Genomic DNA, 10732 nt, shown 5'->3' with positions numbered 1-10732 from the left:
GTCAGTAGTAGGGAACACAGGATGCAGGGGTCAGTAGTAGGGAACACAGGATGCAGGGGTCAGTAGTATGTAACACAGGATGCAGGGGTCAGTAGTACGTAACACAGGATGCAGGGGTCAGTAGTAGGTAACACAGGATGCAGGGGTCAGTAGTATGTAACACAGGATGCAGGGGTCAGTAGTACGTAACACAGGATGCAGGGGTCAGTAGTATGTAACACAGGATGCAGGGGTCAGTAGTACGTAACACAGGATGCAGGGGTCAGTAGTACGTAACACAGGATGCAGGGGTCAGTAGTATGTAACACAGGATGCAGGGGTCAGTAGTATGTAACACAGGATGCAGGGGTCAGTAGTACATAACACAGGATGCAGGGGTCAGTAGTACATAACACAGGATGCAGGGGTCAGTAGTACGTAACACAGGATGCAGGGGTCAGTAGTACGTAACACAGGATGCAGGGGTCAGTAGTACGTAACACAGGATGCAGGGGTCAGTAGTACGTAACACAGGATGCAGGGGTCAGTAGTACGTAACACAGGATGCAGGGGTCAGTAGTACGTAACACAGGATGCAGGGGTCAGTAGTATGTAACACAGGATGCAGGGGTCAGTAGTATGTAACACAGGATGCAGGGGTCAGTAGTACATAACACAGGATGCAGGGGTCAGTAGTAACACAGGATGCAGGGGTCAGTAGTACATAACACAGGATGCAGGGGTCAGTAGTAACACAGGATGCAGGGGTCAGTAGGACGAAATACAAGGTGCAGCGATCAGGGGGAAGTAACAAAGAGTGCAGGGGTCAGTAGTAAGAAATGCAGGGTTCAGTTGTATGTAATACAAGGTGCAGGGGTCAGGAGGAAGTAACACAGAGTTCAGGGGTCAGTAGTAATAGTGGTAAATAAGGATGGGCTTTGGTGTGTTCGCACACTCTACATGCAGAGCCCGCCAGGAAGTCAGAACTGCGCTGCGCTAATCACAGGCAGTGAGACATTTCCCGATCTCTGCAGCCGCAAATCGGGAAAATGTCTCACTGCCTGTGATTAGCGCAGTGCCGACTTCCTGGCGGGCTCTGCACGTGGGCTGTGCGAACACGCCAAAGCCCATCCTTCGTGGTAAATAGAATTCAGCAGTATGTAACACAAGGTGCAGGGGTCAGGAGGAAGTAGCATAAAGTCCAGTAAAGGAGCCCGGGTGTAACTACCCCTGTAAATCAGCAGACATCAGTTGCATTGGTGCCTGACTGGATGGGGGAAGTCCTCAGAACACATGAGACATACAAGGTATCCCAGGACGCCCATTGGCTCCGCCCTCACTTTGGCATGGTAAGGTTGGTTGCCATCTACCAATCACCAACCCATACATTCTCCACCCAAATATATAGAGATTGTTGTGAAAGTAATTGAATGCCATTAAACACGTGTATGGGTGTAACTGATGTCTCCTATGTAATCCAATGACACACGGTGATTTCCTATGGCTGTAGTGTGTGAATATAGAGCAGGGTGCACTGTACAAACACTGACGGCACATCCCAGCCAAGTGCGCAGTGTGTAGAATATCCATGTTCAGGGGCCCGCACACCCTTGCTATCCGTTAACCACACTCGGTTGTGGTGCGGGACGGAACACTACACTCAGCCTATCACTCCGCCCCAGGGTCTTCTTCTCTCCTCTAGGCGAATATGAGAAGCGGCACAGCCGCTCAGTCAGCTGCCCCGGATCTGATTTGTTTTGTACTCTCCTAATCCTGCCATATAGTCACCCAAGTTTCTCAAGCAGTAACCGGCGCTCAGCGCAGGCAGCCAATCACAGCTCCCTTCTGATGGTCTCCTCAGGAAGCTGAGATGAGCCGCACGCAGTGATAGGACAGGGTGGCACCTGTCTCGGCTATTGGCTGAGTGTGTAGAGGCGGGCTGGACAAGCGGGGAAGTGGTGTGCTGGTGATCCATCTGTTGTATACCTGAGTGTTATTGCTGTGCAGAGCTGAGACAACCGGACAGCTTCATGTATGTAATGTTTTCTATCATTTCTTTCCTGTCACAGAGTCCTTGTCTGCAGGCCTCCTTTATATCTCAGGGGTCAGTGTTTACTGCCACTGCCAGGGTTCTCTGTATTTGTTTACCTTTCTCATCTCCATAGTTACAGCAGTGGCATCACTAAGGTAAAACATGGTGCCCCCCCCCCCCCCCCCCCCAGGAGAGAGCCCATTGGGGAAGGGTGATACCATGTTTTGGTCACCCCCAAACCCTACCAGCCTGCAGATCTGTGCGCTGTCACCGGTGAGGGTGACACCATCACACTTCGTTATCACTTCCTACTTGATGGTGTCACCCAGGTGCGGGCCACACGCCCCCCCCCTCCCCCGAACCCACATAGCGATGCCACTGAGTTACAGCTGTCTTGTATGTGTTTATTAGACCATGGCATTAGTCTGAAGTCATGTGGGCACAGTGGGGTAGATTTATTTAAACTGGAGAGTGCAAAATCTGGTGCAGGTGTGCATACAAACCAATCCGCTTCCAGGTTTTAGCGCTGGTTCACACTGCAGTGCGGGAGCCACATGCGATTTTTGAACAAGAATTGCACTGCATTCCTGTTCAAATCACATGCAATTCTTTAGCAGTGCAGTTTGAGCCATTATTCTGTATGGCTTAAATTGCATTGAATCCACACCAGAATCATACAGGACCCTTTTTTTGGCTTTACCAGAATCGGATCTCATGCGTGTGAACACTAAGGATGAGCTCTGGCGTGTTCGCAAGCTGCACGTGCCGAGCCGCCAGGAAGTCGGCAATGCGCAGCGCTAATCACAGGCAGTGAGACATTGTCCCGACGTGCGGCTGCAGAGATCGGGAAATGTCTCACTGCCTGTGATTAGCGCAGTGCATTGCCGACTTCCTGGTGGGCTCAGCACGTGCAACTTGCAAACACACCAGAGCTCATTCTTGGTGAACACCTATGTCATCCAATTCTGCAAATTTCAGGATGTCATTAACTAAACACAGCAGTTCGCATGAATGGGGTGCGATTGGGATGCCGTGCAGAATCCCCAGCACACAAGTGTGAGCCGGCCACTTAGCCCTCGTTCGCATTGAACACGGCTTTGAAATCGCGCAACTTCATCTGAACTCGCATGATTTCAAAGCCGCATGGTCAGGTCCGACTTGATAGACACCTGTGCATGAAGCCGCACAGATGTCTATCGAAGTCGCACCCGAAATCGGCAAAAGTAGTACAAGAACTACTTTCGCAAATTGATGCGGTGGCGCACCAATTGGAACGGTGCCATTGCCAGCAATAGGCTGCGACTTGCCATGCGGTTTGTTCTGTCAAATCTCATGACAAATCACTGCAGTGTGAACGAGGGCTAAATGCAATAGCTTAATTGAACAAGCTGAAGTTCGAAGCTGATTGGCTACCATGATTCCCAGTGCTCTAGTTTTAGGCTGGCCATACACAGTTCGAATCTCGTCTGGATCAGCAGGAACTGGCCAAGATTCGAACCGTTAAAGGGGAAGTCCACCCTAACACTAAAATTTCTACATCTACAGACATCCACGATCTAACACTAACCTATCTAGCCCTGTAAAGAAGAAATCATTAAAAAGTAAAAGGGGAAAAAAAGTTTTTTTAAATTTTTTTTTTTTTATCTCTTAACCACTTGACTTCCGGAAGACTTACCCCCCCTTCATGACTAGGCCATTTTTGCGATATGACACTGCGTTACTTTAACTGACGACACTGTAACCAAAATACAATTTATGTCCTTTTTTTTTTTTTTCCCCTGCAAATAGAGCATTCTTATGGTAGTGTTGAATCACCTCTGCGGTTTTTATTTGTTGTGCTATTAACAAATAAAAATACTGACAATTTTGAAAAAAAAAAAATTTACTTTCTGCTGTAAAACATATCAATAAAATGAAAAAAAAATCTAATTTCTTTATCAATTTAGACCAATATGTATTCTGCCACATATTTGTGATAAATTCCCAATAAGCGTATAATGATTGATTTGCGCAAAAGTTATGGTGTCTACAAACTATGGGATATTTGTTATTATTTTTTTTTTTACTGGTAATGGCGGTGATCAGCGACTTATAGCAGGACTGCGATATTGCGGAGGACAAATCGGACACTGTCACGTTTTCGGGGCCAGTGAAACTAATACAGTGATCAGTGCTAAAAATATGCACCGTGACTGCCTTAATGACACTGGCTGGGAAGGGTTTAACATCAGGGGTGATCAAAGGGTTAAATGTGTTCCTAGCTGGTGTTTTACTAAACTGTGAGAGGTGCTTGTACTAGGGGACGGCAAAGACCCGTGCCCCTGCTTTGCAGGAACACAGGATCAATGCCTTCCCTACTGACAGAATGGCAATCTGTCTTGTTTACATAGGCAGACTGCCGTTCTGCCTATGTAACGAACGATCGCCGGGTGCCTGCAGACATAGAGTCTGCGGTACCCGGCGATCATCTGTTGCTGTGTATAATGGGATGTGCTGAATCACATACTAGGTACGCGATCCAGCGCAGCAGAGCTGCATTGCCACCATATATCTAACTGATCTGATCAGCAAGCGGTTAATTTTCCAAAAAATTATGACAAAAAAATTACAACTTCATAAAACTTGCCATGCCTCTTACTAAATACCTTGGGCTGCCTACTTTACAAAAAAGGGTCATTTGGTTTTGTCTTTTTACTGTCCTGACATTTTTGGGCCTCAAGAAATGAGATGCATTAGAATTGATCAATTTTCAGATATATACCATAGTTTGTGGACTCAATAACTATCACGCAGACTAAATAATAAACACAAGTTTGGGTCATTTTCACCAAATAAATGTAGCAGAATACATTTTGGCCTAAATTTACGAAGAACAATTATTTATTTGCAAAATTTTATAACAGAAACTAAGAAATTTTTTTTTTCAAAATATTCAGTCTTTTTATGTTTTTTTTTTGCTGAATAAACAGTGGTGATGAAATACCAAAAGAAAGCTCTAGTTGTGTGAACAGAATTATAAAAATGTAGTTTTGGTACAGTGTTGCATGACCGCGCAATTGTCATTCAAAGGGTGACAGCGCTGAAAGCTGAAACTTGGCCTGGGCAGGAAGGGGGTAAAAGTGCCCGCTATGGAAGTGGTTAAAAGGTAAGTTCACATTTAGGGGAAAAAAATAATGAATACACATTTTTGCAGAAAAAAGTGCATGTTTTCTTTCTTCTTTCCTTGTTCATCTTCTGTACTGAAATTCTTTATTTTGGCTAGTGTCCTGTTCGTAAGGGAAGATCAAGAGTGAAGGATAATTTTTGTAGTGGGGTACGTAGAAGTCCCATGTAACTTTCAGCCATGGATATAGAAATAGATATAGTGTATGCCCTACATAAAAATATCTGTGTAAATGTACATTCAAATTATTTGAACAGGCAAATGCTGGATCTTGATTCAAATAGAACCTACAGATAAAGTGATATTGTCCAGGAGTAAGCACAGGAGATGACCAGATATATGTAGCTACACAAAAAAAACTGGGACAAGACCATATGTATATATCTTTAAGAGTGAGATTTATTTACAGTGGATGCAAGATATCTACACACCAGCAAGCAATAAACATGAGAATGCATGGAAATCAAAACTGAATGACAAAATGCAGCAACCTAAACAACTAGCTAAATAAATACAAACGTGAAACATGCAAGGCAAAGGAAAACTGGAGGAGCGGATGGGGAAAATGGAAACAAAACTGGGAAAAGGGAACGAGGGAGCAGGGTATAAGACACAGGGCAGGAGCAAGATGGCAACAGAGAGTAAATGGCAACAGAGTCAGGCAACAGCGCGACAAACGGTACAAGGCAGGAGTAGCGAAAACACTGACGCAAGATGTTTTAGGCCTGGTTCACACTGGTGCGACAATCGCTCCGACTTTGAGAGCACAAGTTGCATGACATGTAAAAATCAGTGTTTCTCTGAGACCTGTCTTAACTGGTCTGACTTGTGAAAAGGTTCCTGCACTACTTTGGTCCATTTAATATTGCACTTGCATGTTAAACAGCAATGAACAGCGTGTATCACATTTGAAAACCACAAACAGGTCCGTTTCCAATAGTAAAGATGGCTGAACGGTTGCGCATGTGCTATAGTGTGTGTGCTTGGCTCTTACCTACGCGTTTCGTCAGTAGTGATGTCCTCATGGGCACGCACACATGCCAGAGCCCTTCATATATACACAATCCAAATGATCCACCCTGTTTGGTCAGAAAAAGGGACAAGGGTGTACTCTATTCAGGTGATATAATGGGCCATGAGCCATTGAAGGATATTGGCCCAAAAAGGAAAATTTAACTAGTGCAAAGCTAAGGCGGCACTTTTGCCATCTTGTAGTCAAAATAAGAATGTAATCACAATAAATGTAGGAAGATTATAGAAAATGTAGAATTTAAAAACCTATTTAATTTATATCCAATGTACTTTTAACATTTTGGGTAACGCGGATCCCCATCATTCAGATATCACGTTAAAAATAAAATAATAAAGACATAAGACAGGCTAAAAAACTTGCTGGCTAGTTGATTACTTTAATATGCATAATAATTTTAAAAAAGAGGAGAAACAAAAAAGCATAATTTATAAGATTATGTGTAAAATCTTTCCCAAAGTTCTTTTATGTATGAAAAGGAAGACAAATAAAAGAAAAAGACCATATCCGTTATTATAACAGTTAAAAACCCATATATATATATATATATTTTTTTTTACCTTAACTGATCCGACTTGTGACATGAAACTTGTGCTCAGAGGCAAAGTTAGCAATGTAAAATGTATTTGAAAAAAAAACCCCACATGGGGTCCCCACCCAAAATCCATACCAGACCCTAAGCATGCAGCCTATTCCCCCCCCCCCCCCCCCGAATAATACCAGGCCACATGCCCTCAAGCACCCACTCCTCCATGTTGATGGAGACAAGGGCCTCTTCCCCACAACCCTGGAGTGTGATTGTGGGGGTCTGCGAGTGGGGGGCTTATCGTAATCTGGAAGCCCCCCCCATCCATAAGGATGATCATTTTTCACTAAGTAGTGTTTCCTCCGGGACTTGGCTGTTTGTTTGGCGGCCAGAAAAACCTACATGGCCACTTTCTGTTGGCCTTGGATTGAGCATAGGAGGAAGGCTATCTTGGCACCCTTAGAAATGATCAGGTGAAATAGGGTATGCAGCAGGTCTAAGATTCTAGACCTAAATGCCGTCAGTTTGGGGCATGACCACCATATGTGAAGTACATCCCCTCACTGCTATGTGGGACCAGGCTTTGCTCCAGTCCTCCAAGTCTATAGAACTTGCAAGGTCCCTTTCCCAGTGTCCCACATAGGGGATGGAGTAGAAAGGGCCTTAGGCATTCAGAGCAGCATATAGAGTCAAGACACTCTTGGCTGAGCCAGGAGAGTGGAGGCATATATGCTCAAACACGGTTTTAGTAAACGAAAAGTCTGAACATTTTTGAAGAGTCACTAACCAGTGCCAGAGTTACAGGAAATAGAAGAACTCTTAACCCAATAGGTCGTCCACTATGCTAATGATTTTGCCTATTCTTTTCTGGGGGGGGGCAGGGGTGTAGTATAGAGGATTGGCAGTAGGAGTAGGAAAGTTTCCCCAGGTATCTGATTGAATCTCATAATTTTAAACAATGTAACATCAGGGGGTTCAGGGAGGAAGAATGAGCATTATAACGGAGGCACAATAAGGCTGTAATTGGAACTGGGTTGCAGTTTGGGAGTTCCAGGAGCACCCAGAGTGGAGTATCCAAAGTGGCATGCAGCATTGAAAGTTGGGAGATTAGGTCTGCTTAAAAATATCTTGGTATGTTAGGGACCCCCAAACCCCCCTGCACTCTGTTATTACAGCTGCAAGTCTTTTTGGGTATGTCTCTACCAGCTTTGCACATCTAAGAGTGACATTTTTGCCCTTTCTACTTTGAAAAATAGCTCAAGCTCTGTCAGATTGGATGGAGAGCCTCTGTGGACAGCAATTTTCCAAGTCTTGCCACAGATTCTGAATTGGATTTAGGTCTGAACTTTGACTGGGCCATTCTAACACATATGCTTTGATCTGAACTATTCCATTGTAGCTCTGGCTGTATGTTTAGGGTCGTTGTCCTGCTGAAAGGTGAACCTCCGCCTCAGTCTTAAAGCGGAGTTCCACCCATTTAAAAGTCAGCAGCTACAAAAATTGTAGCTGCTGACTTTTAATATTCGGACACTTACCTTTCCCACGGTCCAGTGATGCGGGCGCACAAGGCCCAAATCCTCTCCCCCTCTCCTCCACGGTGCCGGCATTCTAACTGTGGGAGCCCGCATGCGCGAGCCGCGCTGCACGCTGTGAATGGCCAGGCAATCTTCTGGGACCTGTGATGTAGGGCTGCAACTAATGATTATTTTCATAATCAATTAGTTGGTCGATTATTGTCTCGATTAATCTATTAATCGGTTAATAACCTTAAAAAAAAGTGTGGTGTATAATTTAGTTAATATGTAAAGTTAAAAAAAAAGCAATGTATTCTTAAATATCTCTATGCAGTGGTAATTATAAACAACCAACTATATGGTTAGGGAGCAAAATATCGAATGCACTCTGAGAATAACAGACAGAAGAGATATACTGTATATACTATTAGAGGAGATATACTGTATATACTATTAGAAGAGACATACTGGTTTTTGGCCAACTTGTTGTTGGGCAGATTAAAAAACTCAAATTGCTGCAAAAACGTTTTACATGCTTTTCTGCAGCTTCTCTATTGAAGTAAGCACTGCTTCGCGTTAAAAAAAAAAAAAAAGTCCCTGATCTTTTCCAAATACGCAGAGGCTGAAAAAAAGCACAGATGTAAACCTGTCCCATAGGAAACCATGTTAAATGAACTGTAGTGTGTTTTTGCAAAAAGCACCAAAACACACATAGATGTGAACCAGGTCTATGATGTTTAGTAACATAATAGGGTTAAAAAAACTAAGATGAGCCCTTTTTTAGTACAAAAAAGCAGATAATCACTACTGTAAGGGGTTCATTCTTTTACTGTAGAACTGTGAAAGTAATATTTACAGTAACGATTATTTGCTCTTTTTGTACTATAAAGGGCTCATTTTATTTTTTTTAACCCTATTATGTTACTGGCCGATTAATCGATTATGAAAATAGTAATTGATTAATTTCATAATCGATTAGTTGTCGATTAATCGATTAGTTGTTTCAGCCCTACTGTGATGTGTACCTGAAGATTGTAGGGAGTTAGGTGGAGAGGTGATCTTCTTTCCGGTGCCGCGGCACCAGGGGAGGAAGTGGGGGGCTGGGTTCCTGTAAAAACAGGGTACCCGCGCCCCCCCCCCCCACATAAAAAAAATGACAGGCTAAATGAGGCATGTCAGGGGGTCAGCAACACTTAAAGCGGAAGTTCCATTTTTGAGTGGAACTCCGCTTTAAGTGTTTTGCAGACTCTAACAGGTTTTATTCTAAGATTGCCCTGTATTTGGCTCCATCCATTTCCTATCAAATCTGACCAGCTTCCCTGTCCCTGCTGAAGAAAAGCATCCCCACATGATGCTGCCACCACCATGCTTCACGGTGGGGATGGTGTGTTAGTTCTCCGCAACACATAGCGTTTTGCTTTTAGGCCAAAAAGTTCCATTTTGTTCTCATCTGACCAGAGCACCTTCTTCCACATGTTTGCTATGTCCCCCACATGGCGTCTCGCAGACTGCAAACGGGACTCCTTATACATATATTTTACCATTTAGAAACCGCTGTAAACGTTTCATTATGACCGTGTTCACATGGTTTTAAGCTGCACCCATATTTCATATCAAAAAGCTAAATTGGTGACTGTGTGGACTTTAATGGTACTGCCATAGACAACACAATATGATTTTTAATTACATCAATTTAACCACTTGCCGACCGCCGCACACAGATGTACGTTGGCAGAATGGCACAGGCAGGCAAATGGGCATACAGGTACGTCCCTTTGAATTTGCCGCTTTCAGGAGCACCCGCCACGGGAGCGTGCCTGCGGGTCCTGGGAACTCTATGTTCTCCGGCGGCCCACAATTGTGGTTTGGAGAGGTAGATCGGGGAGATGCCTTTGTAACTAAGGCATTTTCCCGTTCTGCCTTGTGTAATGACAGAGATCTAGTGCTCCCTGTGATCGGGAGCAGTGATCACTGTCATATCCTAGGTAGCCCCTCCCCCCCACAGTTAGAATCACTCCCTAGGACACACTTAACCCCTTCATCACCCCTAGTGCTTAACCCCTTCACTGTCAGTGTAATTTACACAGTAATCAGTGCATTTTTATAGCACTGGTCGCTGTATATTTGACAATGGTCCCAAAAAAGTGTCAAAAGTATCCGATGTGTTCGCCATAATGTCGCAGTCACGATAAACATCGCAGATCGCCACCATTACTGAAAAAAATAAAAAATAAAAAAATGCCATAAAACTATCCCCTATCTTGTAGACGCTATAACTTTTGCACAAATCAATCAATATACGCTTATTGCGATTTTGGTAAAAAAAAAAAAAAAAATAATAATATATATTATAGTAGAAGAATACATATCGGCCTAAGCTGAGGAAAAAATTTCGTTTTTTTTATATATTTTTGGGGGATATTTATTATAGCAAAAAATATTGTGTTTTTTTTCAAAATTTTCGCTCCTTCTTTTTTTTTTTTTTTTT

The 10732-nt window shown here is 43.6% G+C and overlaps 1 protein-coding gene across 2 annotated transcripts in view; it reads left to right on the top strand.

The window, feature by feature from the left end:
• The first annotated feature begins 1875 nt into the window (after nucleotides 1–1875).
• Nucleotides 1876–10732, top strand: part of CNTLN (centlein) — a 584642-nt gene continuing 575785 nt past the window's right edge. For both annotated transcript variants that reach the window (XM_073636639.1, XM_073636630.1), the window contains exon 1: nucleotides 1876–2011. The gene's annotated coding sequence lies outside the window, so the exon portion shown is untranslated. The remainder of the gene's footprint in view (nucleotides 2012–10732) is intronic.

The sequence above is a fragment of the Aquarana catesbeiana genome, linkage group LG01 (assembly GCF_042186555.1).
Source record: "Aquarana catesbeiana isolate 2022-GZ linkage group LG01, ASM4218655v1, whole genome shotgun sequence".
Taxonomy (NCBI): Eukaryota; Metazoa; Chordata; class Amphibia; order Anura; family Ranidae; genus Aquarana; species Aquarana catesbeiana.
The sequence above is the reverse complement of the archived record's forward strand: the minus strand, read 5'-3'. Positions and strand labels throughout refer to the sequence as shown.